Source organism: Bombina bombina, unplaced genomic scaffold (assembly GCF_027579735.1).
Source record: "Bombina bombina isolate aBomBom1 unplaced genomic scaffold, aBomBom1.pri scaffold_524, whole genome shotgun sequence".
Taxonomy (NCBI): domain Eukaryota; kingdom Metazoa; phylum Chordata; class Amphibia; order Anura; family Bombinatoridae; genus Bombina; species Bombina bombina.
Genome location: NW_026512272.1, coordinates 267209 through 288680, shown reverse-complemented (window position 1 = coordinate 288680; position 21472 = coordinate 267209). Strand labels below are relative to the sequence as shown.

The following is a 21472-nucleotide window of genomic DNA, read 5'->3' as shown; positions in this document are numbered from 1 at the left end:
ACTCCATTGTCCCTGAGCCTTCAGAGAATTCCAGACAGCGCCCCAACCTAGAAGGCTGGCGTCTGTTGTTACAATTGTCCAGTCCGGCCTGCTGAACGGCATCCCCCTGGACAGATGTGGCCGAGAAAGCCACCATAGAAGAGAGTTTCTGGTCTCTTGATCCAGATTCAGAGTGGGGGACAAATCTGAGTAATCCCCATTCCACTGACTCAGCATGCACAATTGCAGCGGTCTGAGATGTAGGCGTGCAAAGGGTACTATGTCCATTGCTGCTACCATTAAGCCGATCACCTCCATGCATTGAGCTACTGACGGGAGTTGAATGGAATGAAGGACACGGCATGCATTTAGAAGCTTTGTTAATCTGTCTTCTGTCAGATAAATCTTCATTTCTACAGAATCTATAAGAGGCCCCAAGAATGGAACCCTTGTGAGAGGCAAGAGAGAACTCTTCTTTTCGTTCACTTTCCATCCATGCGACCTTAGAAATGCCAGAACTAACTCTGTATGAGACTTGGCAGTTTGAAAGCTTGAAGCTTGTATCAGAATGTCGTCTAGGTACGGAGCTACCGAAATTCCTCGCGGTCTCAGAACCGCTAGAAGGGCACCCAGAACCTTTGTGAAGATTCTTGGAGCCGTAGCCAATCCGAATGGAAGGGCTACAAACTGGTAATGCCTGTCTAAGAAGGCAAACCTTAGATATCGGTAATGATCTTTGTGAATCGGTATGTGAAGGTAAGCATCCTTTAAATCCACTGTGGTCATGTACTGACCCTTTTGGATCATGGGTAAGATTGTCCGAATAGTTTCCATTTTGAACGATGGAACTCTTAGGAATTTGTTTAGGATCTTTAAATCCAAGATTGGCCTGAAAGTTCCCTCTTTTTTGGGAACCACAAACAGGTTTGAGTAAAACCCTTGTCCTTGTTCCGACCGCGGAACCGGATGGATCACTCCCATTAATAATAGATCTTGTACACAGCGTAGAAACGCGTCTTTCTTTATCTGGTTTGTTGACAACCTTGACAGATGAAATCTCCCTCGTGGGGGAGATAATTTGAAGTCTAGAAGGTATCCCTGAGATATGATCTCTAGCGCCCAGGGATCCTGGACATCTCTTGCCCAAGCCTGGGCGAAGAGAGAGAGTCTGCCCCCCACTAGATCCGGTCCCGGATCGGGGGCCCTCGGTTCATGCTGTCTTAGGGGCAGCAGCAGGTTTTCTGGCCTGCTTGCCCTTATTCCAGGACTGGTTAGGTTTCCAGCCTTGCCTGTAACGAGCAACAGCTCCTTCCTGTTTTGGTGCAGTGGAAGTTGATGCTGCACCTGCTTTGAAATTCCGAAAGGGACGAAAATTAGACTGTCTAGCCTTAGCTTTGGCTTTGTCTTGAGGTAGAGCGTGGCCCTTACCTCCTGTAATGTCAGCGATAATTTCTTTCAAACCGGGCCCAAATAAAGTTTGCCCCTTGAAAGGTATATTAAGTAATTTGGACTTAGAAGTTACATCAGCCGACCAGGATTTTAGCCACAGCGCCCTACGTGCCTGAATGGCGAATCCTGAATTCTTAGCCGTAAGTTTGGTTAAATGTACTACGGCCTCCGAAATGAATGAATTAGCTAGTTTAAGGACTCTAAGCCTGTCCGTAATGTCGTCCAGCGTAGCGGAACTAAGGTTCTCTTCCAGAGACTCAATCCAAAATGCTGCCGCAGCCGTAATTGGCGCGATGCATGCAAGGGGTTGCAATATAAAACCTTGTTGAACAAACATTTTCTTAAGGTAACCCTCTAATTTTTTATCCATAGGATCTGAAAAAGCACAGCTATCCTCCACCGGGATAGTGGTGCGCTTAGCTAAGGTAGAAACTGCTCCCTCCACCTTAGGGACCGTTTGCCATAAGTCCCGTGTGGTGGCGTCTATTGGAAACATCTTTCTAAATATTGGAGGGGGTGAGAACGGCACACCGGGTCTATCCCACTCCTTAGTAACAATTTCAGTTAATCTCTTAGGTATAGGAAAAACGTCAGTACTCGCCGGTACCGCAAAGTATTTATCCAACCTACACATTTTCTCTGGTATTGCAACAGTGTTACAATCGTTAAGAGCCGCTAAGACCTCCCCTAGTAATACACGGAGGTTTTCCAATTTAAATTTAAAATTTGAAATATCTGAATCCAATCTGCTTGGATCAGAACCGTCACCTACAGAATGAAGCTCTCCGTCCTCATGCTCTGCAAGCTGTGACGCAGTATCAGACATGGCCCTAGAATTATCAGCGCACTCTGTTCTCACCCCAGAGTGATCACGCTTGCCTCTTAGTTCTGGTAACTTAGCCAAAACTTCAGTCATAACAGTAGCCATATCTTGTAATGTTATCTGTAATGGCTGCCCAGATGTACTAGGCGCCATAATATCACGCACCTCCCGGGCGGGAGACGCAGGTACTGACACGTGAGGCGAGTTAGACGGCATAACTCTCCCCTCGCTGTTTGGTGAAATTTGTTCAATTTGTACAGATTGGCTTTTATTTAAAGTAGCATCAATACAGTTAGTACATAAATTTCTATTGGGCTCCACCTTGGCATTGGAACAAATGACACAGGTATCTTCCTCTGAATCAGACATGTTTAACACACTAGCAATAAACATGCAACTTGGTTACAATCTTATTTAACAAAAACGTACTGTGCCTCAAAGAAGCACTAAACGATTAAATGACAGTTGAAATAATGAACTGAAAAACAGTTATAGCATCACTCTTTAAAAACAACACAACTTGTTAGCAAAGGTTTGTTCCCATTAGTAAAGCAACACTAATTAAATTTTAAACATAAAAATCACAGAGCAACGTTTTAAAACACAGTCACTACATAAATCTCACAGCTCTGCTGAGAGAATCTACCTCCCTTCAAAGAAGTTTGAAGACCCCTGAGTTCTGTTAGAGATGAACCGGATCATGCAGAAATTACAAGTGTAACTGACTGGAAATTTTTTGATGCGTAGCAAAGAGCGCCAAAAAACGGCCCCTCCCCCTCACACACAGCAGTGAGAGAGAAACGAAACTGTCATAATCAAAACAAGCAAACTGCCAAGTGGAAAAATAATGCCCAAATATTTATTCACTCAGTACCTCAGAAATGCAAACGATTCTACATTCCAGCAAAAACGTTTAACATGAATTAAATACCTATTAAAAGGTTTAATGTACTTTTACAGAGTAATTCCGGTGAAATACCATCCCCAGAATACTGAAGTGTAGAGTATACATACATGTCATTATAACGGTATAGCAGGATTTTCTCATCAATTCCATTCAGAAAATAAAAACTGCTACATACCTCAATGCAGATTCAACTGCCCGCTGTCCCCTGATCTGAAGCTTTTACCTCCCTCAGATGGCCGAGAAACAGCAATATGATCTTAACTACTCCGGTTAAAATCATAAGAAAAACTCTGGTAGATTCTTCTTCAAACTCTGCCAGAGAAGTAATAACACGCTCCGGTGCTATTGTAAAATAACAAACTTTTGATTGAAGTTATAAAAACTAAGTATAATCACCATAGTCCTCTCACACCTCCTATCTAGTCTTTGGGTGCAAGAGAATGACTGGAGGTGACGTAGAGGGGAGGAGCTATATAGCAACTCTGCTGGGTGAATCCTCTTGCACTTCCTGTAGGGGAACAGATAATATCCCAGAAGTAATGATGACCCGTGGACTGATCACACATAACAGAAGAAATAAAGTTTAACGAAAAACATAAGCAGAAGATTCAAACTGAAACCGCTGCCTGAAGTACTTTTCTACCAAAAACTGCTTCAGAAGAAGAAAATACATCAAAATGGTAGAATTTAGTAAAAGTATGCAAAGAGGACCAAGTCGCTGCTTTGCAGATCTGGTCAACCGAAGCTTCATTCCTAAACGCCCAGGAAGTAGAAACTGACCTAGTAGAATGAGCTGTAATTCTCTGAGGCGGAGTTTTACCCGACTCAACATAGGCAAGATGAATTAAAGATTTCAACCAAGATGCCAAAGAAATGGCAGAAGCTTTCTGGCCTTTTCTAGAACCGGAAAAGATAACAAATAGACTAGAAGTCTTACGAAAAGATTTCGTAGCTTCAACATAATATTTCAAAGCTCTAACAACATCCAAAGAATGCAACGATTTCTCCTTAGAATTCTTAGGATTAGGACATAATGAAGGAACCACAATTTCTCTACTAATGTTGTTGGAATTCACAACTTTAGGTAAAAATTCAAAAGAAGTTCGCAACACCGCCTTATCCTGATGAAAAATCAGAAAAGGAGACTCACAAGAAAGAGCAGATAATTCAGAAACTCTTCTGGCAGAAGAGATGGCCAAAAGGAACAAAACTTTCCAAGAAAGTAATTTAATGTCCAATGAATGCATAGGCTCAAACGGAGGAGCTTGAAGAGCTCCCAGAACCAAATTCAAACTCCAAGGAGGAGAAATTGACTTAATGACAGGTTTTATACGAACCAAAGCTTGTACAAAACAATGAATATCAGGAAGATTAGCAATCTTTCTGTGAAAAAGAACAGAAAGAGCAGAGATTTGTCCTTTCAAAGAACTTGCGGACAAACCCTTATCTAAACCATCCTGAAGGAACTGTAAAATTCTCGGTATTCTAAAAGAATGCCAGGAAAAATGATGAGAAAGACACCAAGAAATATAAGTCTTCCAGACTCTATAATATATCTCTCGAGATACAGATTTACGAGCCTGTAACATAGTATTAATCACAGAGTCAGAGAAACCTCTTTGACCAAGAATCAAGCGTTCAATCTCCATACCTTTAAATTTAAGGATTTCAGATCCTGATGGAAAAAAGGACCTTGTGACAGAAGGTCTGGTCTTAACGGAAGAGTCCACGGTTGGCAAGAGGCCATCCGGACAAGATCCGCATACCAAAACCTGTGAGGCCATGCCGGAGCTACCAGCAGAACAAACGAGCATTCCTTCAGAATCTTGGAGATTACTCTTGGAAGAAGAACTAGAGGCGGAAAGATATAGGCAGGATGATACTTCCAAGGAAGTGATAATGCATCCACTGCCTCCGCCTGAGGATCCCGGGATCTGGACAGATACCTGGGAAGTTTCTTGTTTAGATGGGACGCCATCAGATCTATTTCTGGAAGTTCCCACATTTGAACAATCTGAAGAAATACCTCTGGGTGAAGAGACCATTCGCCCGGATGCAACGTTTGGCGACTGAGATAATCCGCTTCCCAATTGTCTACACCTGGAATATGAACCGCAGAGATTAGACAGGAGCTGGATTCTGCCCAAACCAAAATTCGAGATACTTCTTTCATAGCCAGAGGACTGTGAGTCCCTCCTTGATGATTGATGTATGCCACAGTTGTGACATTGTCTGTCTGAAAACAAATGAACGATTCTCTCTTCAGAAGAAGCCAAAACTGAAGAGCTCTGAAAATTGCACGGAGTTCCAAAATATTGATCGCTAATCTCACCTCCTGAGATTCCCAAACTCCTTGTGCCGTCAGAGATCCCCACACAGCTCCCCAACCTGTGAGACTTGCATCTGTTGAAATTACAGTCCAGGTCGGAAGCACAAAAGAAGCCCCCTGAATTAAACGATGGTGATCTGTCCACCATGTTAGAGAGTGTCGAACAATCGGTTTTAAAGATATTAATTGAGATATCTTCGTGTAATCCTTGCACCATTGCTTCAGCATACAGAGCTGAAGAGGTCGCATGTGAAAACGAGCAAAGGGGATCGCGTCCGATGCAGCAGTCATAAGACCTAGAATTTCCATGCATAAGGCTACCGAAGGGAATGATTGTGACTGAAGGTTTCGACAAGCTGTAATCAATTTTAAACGTCTCTTGTCTGTTAAAGACAGAGTCATGGACACTGAATCCATCTGGAAACCCAGAAAGGTTACCTTTGTCTGAGGAATCAAAGAACTTTTTGGTAAATTGATCCTCCAACCATGATCTTGAAGAAACAACACAAGTCGATTCGTATGAGATTCTGCTAAATGTAAAGACTGAGCAAGTACCAAGATATCGTCCAAATAAGGAAATACCACAATACCCTGTTCTCTGATTACAGACAGCAGGGCACCGAGAACCTTTGTAAAAATTCTTGGAGCTGTAGCTAGGCCAAACGGCAGAGCCACAAACTGGTAATGCTTGTCTAGGAAAGAGAATCTCAGAAACTGATAGTGATCTGGATGAATCGGAATATGCAGATATGCATCCTGTAAATCTATTGTGGACATATAATTCCCTTGCTGAACAAAAGGTAAGATAGTCCTTACAGTTACCATCTTGAACGTTGGTATCCTTACATAACGATTCAATATTTTTAGATCCAGAACTGGTCTGAAGGAATTCTCCTTCTTTGGTACAATGAAGAGATTTGAATAAAACCCCATCCCCTGTTCCGGGACTGGAACTGGCATAATTACTCCAGTCAACTCTAGATCTGAAACACATTTCAGAAATGCTTGAGCTTTTACTGGATTTGCTGGGACACGGGAAAGAAAAAATCTCTTTGCAGGAGGTCTCAACTTGAAACCAATTCTGTACCCTTCTGAAACAATGCTCTGAATCCAAAGATGTGAACAGAATTGATCCAAATTTCCTTGAAAAAACGTAACCTGCCCCCTACCAGCTGAGCTGGAATGAGGGCCGCACCTTCATGTGGATTTAGAAGCAGGCTTTGCCTTTCTAGCTGGCTTGGATTTATTCCAGACTGGAGATGGTCTCCAAACTGAAACTGCTCCTGAGGATGAAGGATCAGGCTTTTGTTCTTTGTTGAAACGAAAGGAACGAAAACGATTATTAGCCCTGTTTTTACCTTTAGATTTTTTATCCTGTGGTAAAAAAGTTCCTTTCCCACCAGTAACAGTTGAAATAATGGAATCCAACTGAGAACCAAATAATTTGTTACCCTGGAAAGAAATGGAAAGTAAAGTTGATTTAGAAGCCATATCAGCATTCCAAGTTTTAAGCCATAAAGCTCTTCTAGCTAAAATAGCTAGAGACATAAACCTGACATCAACTCTGATAATATCAAAAATGGCATCACAGATAAAATTATTAGCATGCTGAAGAAGAATAATAATATCATGAGCCAAAGATATAGCAGGTCTAAGAAGATTACCTGAACACAGATAAGCTTTTCTTAGAAAGGACTCCATTTTCCTATCTAGAGGATCCTTAAACGAAGTACCATCTGAAGTAGGAATAGTAGTACGTTTAGCAAGGGTAGAAATAGCCCCATCAACTTTAGGGATCTTGTCCCAAAATTCTAATCTGTCAGGCGGCACAGGATATAATTGCTTAAAACGTTTAGAAGGAGTAAATGAATTACCCAAATTATCCCATTCTTTGGAAATTACTGCAGAAATAGCATCAGGGACAGGAAAAACTTCTGGAATAACTACAGGAGTTTTAAAAACCTTATTTAAACGTTTAGATTTAGTATCAAGAGGACCAGAATCCTCTATTTCTAAAGCAATTAGGACTTCTTTAAGCAAAGAACGAATAAATTCCATTTTAAATAAATATGAAGATTTATCAGCATCAACCTCTGAGACAGAATCCTCTGAACCAGAGGAATCATCAGAATCAGAATGATGATGTTCAGTTAAAAATTCATCTGTAGGGAGAGAAGTTTTAAAAGATTTTTTATGTTTACTAGAAGGAGAAATAACAGACATAGCCTTCTTTATGGATTCAGAAACAAAATCTCTTATATTATCAGGAACATTCTGCACCTTAGATGTTGAAGGAACTGCAACAGGCAATGGTACTTTACTAAAGGAAATATTATCTGCTTTAACAAGTTTGTCATGACAATCAATACAAACAACAGCTGGAGAAATAGCTACCAAAAGTTTACAGCAGATACACTTAGCTTTGGTAGATTCAGCACTTGACAGCGATTTTCCTGTAGTAACTTCTGACTCAGATGCAACGTGAGACATCTTGCAATATGTAAGAGAAAAAACAACATATATATAAAGCAAAATTGATCAAATTCCTTAAATGACAGTTTCAGGAATGGGAAAAAATGCCAAAGAACAAGCTTCTAGCAACCAGAAGCAATAAAAAATGAGACTTAAATAATGTGGAGACAAGAGTGACGCCCATATTTTTTTCGCGCCAAATAAGACGCCCACATTATTTGGCGCCTAAATGCTTTTTGGCGCCAAAAATGACGCCACATCCGGAACGCCGACATTTTTGGCGCAAAATAACGTCAAAAAGTGACGCAACTTCCGGCGACACGTATGACGCCGGAAACGGAAATAGAATTTTTGCGCCAAAAAAGTCCGCGCCAAGAATGACGCAATAAAATGAAGCATTTTCAGCCCCCGCGAGCCTAACAGCCCACAGGGAAAAAGTCAAATTTTAAGGTAAGAAAAATGTTAAATTAAAATGCATTATCCCAAATATGAAACTGACTGTCTGAAAAATAAGGAAAGTTGAACATTCTGAGTCAAGGCAAATAAATGTTTGAATACATATATTTAGAACTTTATAAACAAAGTGCCCAACCATAGCTAGGAGTGTCACAAAAAATAAGATTTACTTACCCCAGGACACTCATCTACATATAGTAGATAGCCAAACCAGTACTGAAACGAGAATCAGCAGAGGTAATGGTATATATAAGAGTATATCGTCGATCTGAAAAGGGAGGTAAGAGATGAATCTCTACGACCGATAAGAGAGAACCTATGAAATAGACCCCTTAGAAGGAGATCACTGCATTCAAATAGGCAATACTCCTCACATCCCTCTGACATTCACTGCACGCTGAGAGGAAAACCGGGCTCCAACTTGCTGCGGAGCGCATATCAACGTAGAATCTAGCACAAACTTACTTCACCACCTCCATCGGAGGCAAAGTTTGTAAAACTGAATTGTGGGTGTGGTGAGGGGTGTATTTGTAGGCATTTTGAGGTTTGGGAAACTTTGCCCCTCCTGGTAGGAATGTATATCCCATACGTCACTAGCTCATGGACTCTTGCTAATTACATGAAAGAAACAAATTTTGTCAGAATTTGAAAAACAGTGAAAAAATGCAGTAAATCAAACAAAATTTTTACAGTGTGTATAATAGGCTAACAGAGCATTGCACCCACTTGCAAATGGATGATTAACCCCTTAGTTCAAAAAACGGATCAAAAAAACGAAATAGACGTTTTTTTAACAGTCACAACCAACTGCCACAGCAAGCTGTGGCCCTATCTTCCCCAATAAAAGACTTTGGAAAGCCTTTGGGCCCTTTAGAGATGTCCTATAGCATTCAGAGGGCCTTTGAGGGAAGCTGGATGTCACAGTTTGTAATTTTAACTGCACCAACTGTAACTTTTATACTACAACAGTAGAAATTGTTTCTAGTCAAAATTTAAGCCAGCCATGTGGAAAAAACTAGGCCCCAATAAAGTTTTATCACCAAAGCATATATAAAAACGATTAAACATGCCAGCAAACGTTTTATATTGTAAATATCATAAGGGTATTACCCCTGGGAGTAAGCATGATACCAGTCGTTATTAAATCACTGTATTCAGGCTTAACTTACATTAATCCGATATCAGCAGCATTTTCTAGTGTTTTCCATCTCTAGAAAAAATTATAACTGCACATACCTGATAGCAGAATAAACTGCACGCCATTCTCTCGCTGAAGTTACCTCATCTGTGTAATCCCCTCAGACATATGTGAGAATAGCAATGGATCTTAGTTACAACCTGCTAAGATCATAGAAACCTCAGGCAGATTCTTCTTTTATTTACTGCCTGAGATAAAATAGCACAACTCCGGTACTATTTAAAAATAACAAACTTTTGATTGAAGAAAATAAACTATCTATATTTAACCACTCTCTCCTACAACGTCCTTGCTTGTTGAGAGTTGCAAGAGAATGACTGGGTATGACAGTTAGGGGAGGAGCTATATTACAGCTCTGCTGTGGGTGTCCTCTTGCAACTTCCTGTTGGGAATGAGAATATCCCACAAGTAATGGATGATCCGTGGACTGGATACACCTTACAAGAGAAAAGGTTGTTATTCTGAAACAGTGTAAATTGAACAGTTGTAAAACTAGGGCCACCTGTATATTATTTATGTTTATATATATATGCATTTGATATGTTAACATTAATAGTGATTCATTAGTGTCAGCATACATGGAGTTAATATTCATATTGTTTGTTTTTAGCCAATCAGGAGATGCTACATGTTACTTAAGTGTTTGGTACACATGTTCTGTATTAGTCTATGATTACGGTCAGGGAGACCGAAACCGGTCAGACTATGGTTTGAATTTTTAACTGGTAGTGAGAAAGATGAGGCGCAGAAGAATTGACCCTGCTAGACTAATGTATTCCCCTCTAAGAAAACAGTGGTTGATATGTCGTGAATGTAGTCCAGCGCTAGATCAGCACGGGTAGAGTATTTAGTTAAATTCTATAATTTGAATATATTTTATTTTGTGATTGCAGTACATACATTAAACATTTATCCAATGTTGTTATTATATATTTAGTGTAGGTAATCCTAAGTATTTATCAACATTTAGTTAATAAAAAGATATAAACAGGTATATACAACTGATATATATAAACTTGTTGTCTAATGTGAGCTTCTTATCTATATATAAAAACTAATAAAACATTTGTATAATTAGACAGAAATTTAATAACTTGTTAAAAGCATACATAAAATAAAAAAGGGACGTCTCCCTTATAACATCGATTTCATCAGAGAAAACAATTGAATAACTGTAGTATATATTTCCGCTATTTGATAATCAGGTACCTGTTATATAGTGTAACAAATGATCATGTCCAGAAATTGGATTAAAAAAAAACTTAAAGATCCAAACGAGATGACATTCCCGCTATTGTGGCGGGTGTGTGTTACCGGTCCGTTAGTGAGAGACTGGTATTTAAAAATATGTCACGTGACTTTTCCTACGTCACACTTGTGATCGTAGCTGTTTCAATATAGTTGTAATGTAACCAGTGATCCTTGATATTCTGTCAAGTGCTTATGTTGCAATTTTTTTTAACTTTAATCTGTATGTGTATCAGAAGGTGTATTCACCTATTCCGTGTGTAATTAGGGTAATTAATTGTGACCGCAAAGACCACACTAAAAGAGAAATCAGGTGTGCTAAGAGACCAGCGTAAGTTACAATCTCCCCCAAGACTCCCTAATTACACACGGAATAGGGGAATACACCTTCTGATACACATACAGATTAAAGTTAAAAAAATTGCAACATAATAAGCACTTGACAGAATATCAAGGATCACTGGTTACATTACAACTATATTGAAACAGCTACAATCACAAGTGTGACGTAGGAAAAGTCACATGACATATTTTTAAATACCTGTCTCTCACTAACGGACCGGTAACACACACCCGCCACAATAGCGGGGAGGTCATCTCGTTTGGATCTTTAAGTTTTTTTAATCCAATTTCTGGACATTATCATTTGTTACACTATATAACAGGTACCTGATTATCAAATAGCGGAAATATATACTACAGTTATTCAATTGTTTTCTCTGATGAAATAGATGTTATAAGGGAGACGTCCCTTTTTATTTTATGTATGCTTTTAACAAGTTATTAAATTTCTGTCTAATTATACAAATGTTTTATTAGTTTTTATATATAGATAAGAAGCTCACATTAGACAACAAGTTTATATATATCAGTTGTATATACCTGTTTATATCTTTTTATTAACTGAATGTTGATAAATACTTAGGATTACCTACAATAAATATATAATAACAACATTACAGTACATACACTAAACATTTATCCAATCACAAAATACAATATATTCAAATTATTGAATTTTTAACTACATGTCCTGTTTTTATCCTGGAATAAAGCAACCCACTTTTTCTACACATGTCTGGCTGTTGACATTTTCTTTTTATATTCTACAATACATATATTTAAAACTTTATATTAATACATAAAGTGCCAAACCACATCTGAGAGTGTCTTAAGTAATGAAAACATACTTACCAAAAGACACCCATCCACATATAGCAGATAGCCAAACCAGTACTGAAACAATTATCAGTAGAGGTAATGGAATATGAGAGTATATTGTCAATCTGAAAAGGGGTAGAGGTAGGAGATGAATCTCTACAACTGATAACAGAGAACCTATGAAAAGATTTCCCGTGAGGAAAACCACAGAATCAATAGGTGATACTCCCTTCACTTCCCTCGGACAAACACTGTACTCTGAGAGGAATCTGGCTTCAAAATGCTGAGAAGCGCATATCACAGAAGAAAATCACCACCTCCATAGGGAGGCAAAGTTTGTAAAACTGAATTGTGGATGTGGTGAGGGATGTATTTATAGGCATTTTGAGGTTTGGGAAACCTTGCCCCTCCTGGTAGGAATGTATATCCCATACGTCACTAGAGCATGGACTCTTGCCAATTACATGAAAGAAAAGTGGTTTTTGCATTGCCTATTTAATAACATAATTTAAGCTTACCAGATAAGTTCCTTTCCTTCCTGGCAGAGAGAGTCCACAACTTCATTCCTTACTGTTGGGAAATACAACACCTGGCCCCCAGGAAGAGGTAGAGACACCCCAGCCAAAGGCTTAAATATCCCTCCTACTTCCCCAATCCCACATTCATTCTTCCGAGGGAACAAGGAAAAGTAGGAGAAACATCAGGGTATAAAAGGTGCCAGAAAAAATATAAAAAGGGAGCCGCCCATCAGAAAAATAAATTACGGGCGGGGTAGTGTACTCGTTCTGCCAGGGAGGAAAGGAATTTATCTGGTAAGCATAAATTATATTTTCCTTCCGTAAGGCAGGGAGAGTTCACAACTTCATTCCTTACTGTTGGGAAAACTATACCCAAGCTCCAGAGGACACAATGAATAATGGGAGGACACCACAGCCTGCACACAACTTTTCTCCCGAAGCAAACACATCAAACTTGTAAAATTTAGAAAAAGTGTAAGGAGTACTAGGTAGCTGCCTTAAAAATCTGATTCATTGAGGCTTCATTCTTAAAAGCCCAAGAGGAAGCCACTGCTATAGTGGAATGAGCTGTTATCCTCTCAGGAGGCTGTCGTCCCGCTGTCTCATAAGCTAAGTGGATGACACTCCTCAACCAGAAAGATAGAGAAGTCGTAGTAGCCTTCTGCCCCTTTTGCTTCCCAGTATAGATGACAAACAGACAAAGATTGTCTGAATTCCTGAGTAGTCTGAAGATAGAACTTCAAGGCACGAACCACATCTAGACTGTGAAGCAAACATTCCTTCGCTGAAGAAGGATTAGGACACAAGGAAGGAACAACAATTTCTTGATTAATGTTACGATTCGACACCACATTAGGGAGGAACACTAGTTTAGTTCCTAAAATTGCCTTATCAGCATGAAAAAAGAGATAAGGAGGGTCACATTGCAAAGCAGAAATCTCAAAAACTCTGTGCGCAGAGGCAATAGCAAAAAAAAAAAAAAAAAAAAAAAAAAAAAATAGATGAGTCCACAACTGCATTCATTACTTTTGGGAATTAAGAACCTGGCCCCCAGGAGGAGCCAGACACCCCAGCCAAAGGCTTAAATACCTCCCCCACTTCCCTCATCCCCCAGTCATTCTCCCAAGGGAACAAGGAACAATAGGAGAAATGTCAGGGTGAAAAAATGCCAGAAGAACAAAAATTACAGCCGCTTCAAAGATAAAAACACGGCCGGGAGCTGTGGCTTCTTCCCTTCAGAAGAAAATGAAATTATCAGGTAAGCATAATTTATGTTCTTCATAAAGGAAGAGTCCACAGCTGCATTCATTACTTTTGGGAAAATACCAAAGCTAGAGGACAATGAATGCAAAAAACGGGGGGTGGAGGGGTGCAAAAGGCGGCCCCTTCGAAAAGGCACCACAGCCTGAATTATTCAACACCCCAATATTTTAAGTACAAGCGACATGGCAGAAAAACTCGGCCAAGGTAACTGCACATTAGTTACACCAACCGTAAGCCAAACCAGAGACCACTCAGACCTAGAGTCCGTCAGGTCCAACCACCCATGAGACGTCTGCCCACGGGACACGACTGCCAAGAATGTACCTGGCCAACACAAGAACCGCATCAGTCCCCCAAAAGGGAACCAGAGACCAGGAAAATCCAAGAAATTTTCCCAATCAACCGCTAGAACAACCCATGGTTGTCCTACAAGGCTACGCCCAGGGAGACAAACTACTTCTTGCCCTCACATACCGACCAGCTACATCTCCAGTGTGTGAGAAGGACGGCCCCAATTATGTGATGGTCCCAGGGAAACTACAAACAGCAATAGACAGCTGGGTTTACTCCCAAGTCACTAGATGACTAGGTCTCAGCTAGAGAAGAATACTACGTGTCACACCTGCTCCCCTAATTGAGGCATTTCCACATGAGGTTGAGGGGTTTAATGACCAGCCTCTGGGGACAAATACGGGTAGGACTCCTTGGAGGGACTCCCATCTGTTTCAATGCCACAAGTATAAGAGCTATACTATCGGATTCACACTGAGCTTGGCCCAGGCGTGGAGTTGGTTAGAATCATGAACTTATATTTCTGAACCTTACAACCCCAGGACTCTCCCTCTAAGTTTAATACACCCAAGAAGATCTAGGGTACATATTGGTTATTTATCTTGTTTTACCATTATGAAGGCCATCAGCTGGATTCACAAGCTATTTGTATTGGCTTACTGTTCACATATGCATATATGTATTCACACCTATTTACAGTGTAGTGTTAGAATGACTGATTTGTGGTTATATGTTATCTAGTATTATTGCCGTTTTTAGTTATGTACAGCTGCTCGCTATATGTAATGAGGCTACGATATACATGAGGACAGATTATGCTCTATACTTAATATGAAACCAGGACAGGGGTAACAATGACACGCATAGTTTGACTTCTAAATCTCTGCTGGCACCTAGGTCTAGTCTATATGTTTCTGTTTATGTGAAGTTGGCTGAAACGGCTATTCTACACAATGCCTAGCTTGCTTAGCTCTTAGAAAACAGTGGTTCACAAGGCAGACTTCACAGATCTGATATCTATATACCCACATTATTTGAGACAGAAGAGCTCAATGCACACAAAAAGAGTTTGGTTTTAAATGGCTGCAGGTGGGCACACAAATACTAGTACGGGAGGCTAAAGAACAGTGTTTACCTATATTTTTTATTCAGCATGGTATTTATTTTCAATGTTTGTCCCATATGATAGTTTAGTACAAGAGTGTCTCTTCATGTATCAGATGCTTCTTATATATTGTATATACGGGCACATTTTATTTAAGCACATAGTACTCACAAACCTCATGGAAGGGACACTCATTTATGCCTCCTTGCCGTAGTTTACTGGCTCAGACATTTACTCTAGTTAGATACCTCTAACGTTAAAGCTTCTTGCATATAGATCACAAACAAGATCTTAACTAAATCTCCCACTACCATGTGTGCATACAGGTCCATACAATAGATATGATGGTATAAGTTTATATAGATGTTAGGCAAGACTGAGGATGTGCTACCTGCGGCCGGGGCGGCAGATCTCTGTCAGTGATTATTTTTACTCTCACCTTACCAATATCCCAGGACCTATTACCCTTTAACAGTTACATAAAGCTCAGAATATAATAAGGCTACATGGTATATTTTATTCTCCTACCTCATATTAGTTGTATTTGCTGATGATAGTACCTTTTTTTCTAGATATATAGGGTAAGCTGGCTCATATTAAACTTGGGTTACATTTACTTATTTAATGGTATACCATATAATTCAGATATGCCTCTCTCCATACCAACATCAGGAAATAGTTTTTGAGCCCTGTAAGCTTCCATTTATCTTGATTTAGATGTGACTTTGACAGATTCTTAATATGATATTCAGAGATGTTGCGAGTCCTTAATTTACCCATAGCGCAACCCAATTTACACAATAGGTTCCTAGTTAGTATAATATCACCTGATTTCTAGTTTATTTGGCTATGTAAGCTCCCATAATATGTATCCGGCGACTATTACCCCCCCCCCCCCCCATATTGCTTACCGGATAAGAACAGGCAAAGGGGGAAAAAAAAAAGAAGGTATCTCCCCTCACCCTTTCCTGCTCTACGTGAATGAGCGGGTCGTATCCACTATCCCTTACTCGTCTTCGTCCAGTGGTGACAGCTACCCGATGGGAGATACAACATATACCCCTTTACCGTATAGGTCCAGTTGTGATATATTTCTATACCAACCCGGCCTTAAACTTATATTTCTTTATTTTTGCTCCCAGCCTCACCCCTTTGAGTTTCTGATGGCTCCGCCCCCCCCATCACCCCTTATCCCCCCAACACCATTGAGCTTACTTCGTATGCAAATGCATTTATCTTCTCTTTACATGACAACCACCTTCATTCATCAACAATACTTCTTTTCAGTGATCTCAACAATTTCCAGATATAGATACACTTTGAAGTGTGCACAACACATTTTCTGTAGTGAAATGAAGTAGACAGATTCATAAAAGATCTATTATACCACTTCTATTATTTTGGTATTAATTGTATGCATGTGTTTGCTCACAGAAGAACAAAATGTTACCCATGATGGTTGAAAACTTATTTCATCATTTGTTGTTGATATATTTATTTAATGTTTTATCCTCTACCAAGCCCAAAAGCGGCTATAGACTCAACTTACTTACCTCCATTGAGTATTTATATTTTGCCACGGTCCAAGAGTGGCCTACTAATTTCAGAGGAGGTCTATATAATTATAAAAATGAGGTTACAGCTATCTCTGCCCATTTCATTTTGAATTTGTATTTACCTGACTGTCCCAGCCCCTGCGAAAGGGGGCCGCGGGACCACAAACTTCAAGCGTGAACCAAACCGACCACACCAATCCATGGAGATACATGGGCCAGGGTCTGGGTCCTTGACAACGACAGATCACAAGATCAAATCTCTGAAAGAACCCTAAGCTGCCTCCTTCAAGAAGGAGCGTACCTCTAAAGTCCGTAGACCTGGCAATCTAGATAGCCTCAAACCCAAGAACCACAATGGACTCCTGCTCCGTCTGAGATCAGCACCCAGTGCAAATGGATTGCAAGAAATCTCATATGCAAGAGACAAGACGTGATACACACACTGGCAGGGTAGCATCAATCCCCGAAGGCAAATGATACCCCAAGGCCTTGCTCGCCATCTTAGAGAATTAACGTAAAGGCACTGCCCCCAAAACCTCGAGCGGAGTATCGAGGAAAAATGGACAACTGCCTGACCCTCGAAAGGCGGCCCTCCGCACCCAACCACGATACTGCTACTAAAAAGCCAAAGTTAGCGTAACATCGAGGATAATATGGAAGAACCAGGAATTGACTCCTAGTCTCTCAGATCCCAGGTAGATAGAATATCCACTATGCCACAGGCCGTGGTGCAATACACCCGAATGTCAAGACCGTAGTCCGACCAAGGACCTCCGAATGAAATAGACGACAGAGAGCTTTAAGAAGCTATTAATCAAGGAAATTTACCTTGAGCAGGCAAACGCCAGAGACGGAGCGCCCACAGAAGGCAGGGAACCCCTGCACACCACCTCTTCAGAGTAACAGAGCTCGAACAGAGGAGATGAACACGCCCGCATACTCGACCAGACGATCCCTCCAAAAGTGGGGAAGGATGGTACTTCACCATTGCAAGAAGAGGGACCTGAAGAACCTAGAAGTCGTCATAGCCCAGGCGAGTAGCCTGGACTGACCAACCTTAGATTGGTATGCCTAACCCTCTGTACGGAGAAGTTGTATATAAACCTCAGGCCTCAACTTCAGTAGGATTCGAGCCTGGAGTCCATAGAATAGGCCAAGAGGCATTCTCAGCACCAGAAAGTGACATGAACCCTGGTAACAGCAGCAAAAGTACCCGACCAGTACCAGCCTGGTATAAGGGCACTCTGGAACTGTTCAAGGTCCAAGAAAATTCATCCTGAAGGAGCGATAAATGAACTAGAAAACAAACCTCTAATATTCAACAATTGCACAACTCCCAAGTGAGTGCCCACGCGACCACTAGTTACAAGTATCGATTCCAGTAAAAGAACATTTATACAAATGAAAACTAACAGATCTGAGCTTAAGAAAAGTCAAATTAAACACATCCATCACAAATAAAATGAAAGGCAGCACCCATCGGGTGAATGACCAAGGTAAATGAAAACGACAACCGAGCCAGCCATAGAGGCCTCATTGACCCAAGCTCAGAAATGGAACAGAAAACAAAAATGAAGACGGTAAGGAGATTGGCTTCATCCCCTAACGTCATATCCATTTTGCCATCCAGCTTCTAAGGCCTTGGATCCCTCTGCCCACCTGGACTAGGATCCTCTAACAATGCCAAATGTCAAAGAACTAAAGGCGAGTCAGCCTATAGCGGAAGGCAAAATCATCCCTCGCTAGATCTACTGGAGACCTCGGCTCTGAGATTGGGGCCCCTGAAGCCTCTGAAGCCAACGTTTCCCCAAGAAGGTCGAACCGAATCGGGCGATGCCACGCTCGATGGACCTAGGTTACCTGAGCACGGACAATATTGAAGCAAAACTTGAAAGATATAAATAGGACAGCGCCATAGAAATGGCCATGCGGAACCATGCCGTAACCTCCAGCGAAAACAAGCCACTCTCCGGAGGAGTGAAGGCCATAGGGACACCTGCGTGCGTAGCCGGGAAAGGTTCTTGGGGTACGCGCCTCACGGGTCATGGAAACCTCGGAGGAGGATGGCTCAATGCATCCTAAACTCCCAGATTCAGGAGAAGAAAGTACTCTAGAACGGCACCCGGGACATAACTGATGGGCATTAATTACCCGGGCCATTTCATATTCATCGCAAGTCACATCCTCTGTGTGGGAGGCATCCGTGTCGCGCATATCAGAATCCTCCATAATCTTGGAATTACAAAAAAAAAAAAAAAAAACTAACTGGCACACCTTGACAGCACCAATGGCTGGGGCACTCACCACCTCCTGTGAACCAGACAACCCACAAGCTAGACACTCTCGGTCGCACACAGTCAGCATACGGAAGGGAAAAACAAACAACGGAAACCGCACCCGTCACAAGGGGCGCCTTGCCAGTCATCGTGTCATGAAAGAAGGCCGTTATGTCCCTTTAGGCTGTGAGCATGATTAAAAAGTCCCCCCTGTTCAATAACCCCCCTCAGGAGATATTAACCCAAGATTCCTTATTAAGATAAAAGGAGTCCCACTGGGACCCTATCTTGTTTCGTTAACAGTACATTCACATATCGGAAAAAATGCAATAATCTTACCGGAATCTACGCAGTGAAACAGGAACACGTCCCTTCAATTGTGACAGATAGTAGCCTCGCTTCTGACACGGACTTGAGTGAAGAACGGTAGGCAGTGAAACTCGTCAACGCCGATTACCAAGGAACTGTTAATATGAGTTGGGATGGTTTCGCAGAAGAACTCCCCCTGCATCTCCTGACTTTAACTTTCACCCATGCTCTCACTGAAAGGCTAATAGGATTACTTAAAACTACAGTTCCATAGCGAAGAGTACTACCCTCCATAAGAGACTATCTCAAACTTCTGACACTTCTCTGCCAACCTTCTGTGACGAGAGGCAAAGAATGACTGGGGGATGAGGGAAGTGGTGGAGGTATTTAAGCCTTTGGCTGGGGTGTGACTCCTCTTGGTGGCCAGGTTCTTAATTCTCAAAAGTAATTAATGCAGCTGTGGACTCTTCCCTTTTAAGAAGAAAAAGGGTAATAATTTCTCTGGACCCAGATTCCTGAGAAGTAGACGGCTCGGAAGGGCTAATAGCGCTATGAGTATTAGCAGGCTTGTCTCCCTTCTTAGACTTTAGAACAGTGTTTAGGCAAATGGAACAAAATTGAGCAGGTGGGCAAACCACAGCCTCCTCACAATATAATAGATAGTGGTGATAGATGGCGCAGGTCTATTAGATGATTTTCTCTAATAAATGAAGAGAAAAAAAAAGGCTTGGAGCGTATATAAAAGCCAATTAATATGGGTGCAGTATACTCACTCCATAAGATGAATCTGTACAGCTGGAAAGAAATATGACATCAGATGGCAAAAAGTCCACAGGGTCCTGGTGTCAAATATTGATTTTTCAAGGGTATCCAAAGTTTTGGACTGTAAATGAATGAAAACCCAAGTGACAAAAGTATCCAGTATATAATGGAAAAAATGTAATAACTTACTCCATAAATAAGGAGATTCCGGCCTGGCACAGCAAAACAAGATCTTGACAATCTTTCAACAAAGGATACAAGTTTTTTATTTGCTCAACGCGTTTCAACGTATTACACGTCTTTATCAAGAGCATATATTAAAACAGGTAAGTAAAACCAAATGCTCACAATATAAACAGGAATTATTAATCAGTACAGAAGGAGCGGAACCTTCTAATGTAGTATCAAAGTCCTCCGTAGCTTTATATATACCCCCAGAAGGACAAGCAAAAAGACGCTTTTTTTAAAACAAAACGGCCCCTTAATACTCCCAATGGCTGGGGTAGTCATCACCTCCTAGACCCCAACAGCTAACAGTGAAAACGCTCTCCTTAGGAGTGAGGTCTGCAGCAGGATCTTAGGAAAAGAAAGACAGCACCCGGTCATGTGATGCGTAAGACAGGACTTCCCCTGCAATGAAAAAGGGTGCCAAGCTATTATGAGCTGCACAGCACTTCAAAAATGAAAGTGAAACCGGTTTGTTCAAAGCCAAAAAACACACAGCCTATAAGCCTAAAAAACCTCACATTTTGCAGATATAAATCCTCAAGCTGTTCAAATGATCACCCTGAAGGAGATATTAACCCTTTATCCTATCGAGGTATAAAGGAGCCACACTGTGACCCTGTATAGTGTTTTAAATTGTATATATAAAAAACGGTCTTACCCTTGTAATCAGTATAATTTTGGATTACAATTTCTTGTTGATTTCTGACTTAATATCTAAACCAGTTTCTTGGGACAAGTGAAACTAACTGGATATGATATCTCTTTGAACAGAGCTTCAAAGGAACCAGTTTCTATCTTGCAAATATGTTCTAAACTGGAAAACAACAGATAGTATAACTGTGATAAGAACATACTTGGAAGTTCTGTTCAGTCTCATCACAGAACTAAAGGCTTATGAAGTCCTTGAGAGGGTCAGTACCATTACTTCATATCATTCCTGGAACTTCAAAGGACGCATATAGCCCATGTTCTTATAAAAGGGCAATAAACAGCATTGTCCAACATCAAAGGAGGCTAACAGTTTATGCCTTGGAGTAGTGTCAAATGTAATTTCTTGGACAAGGGTGACACCTACAGGTAGATGGCTACTTCTACTGGGATTTATCAACTGGACATAAATTAAGCATTTGATTGGTTAAGAC

General features: G+C 40.9%; 1 protein-coding gene across 1 annotated transcript in view; it reads right to left on the bottom strand.

The window, feature by feature from the left end:
• LOC128644199 (sodium-dependent multivitamin transporter-like) overlaps positions 1 to 21472 on the bottom strand; it is a 258026-nt gene that overhangs the window by 68153 nt on the left and 168401 nt on the right. The window lies entirely within an intron of this gene.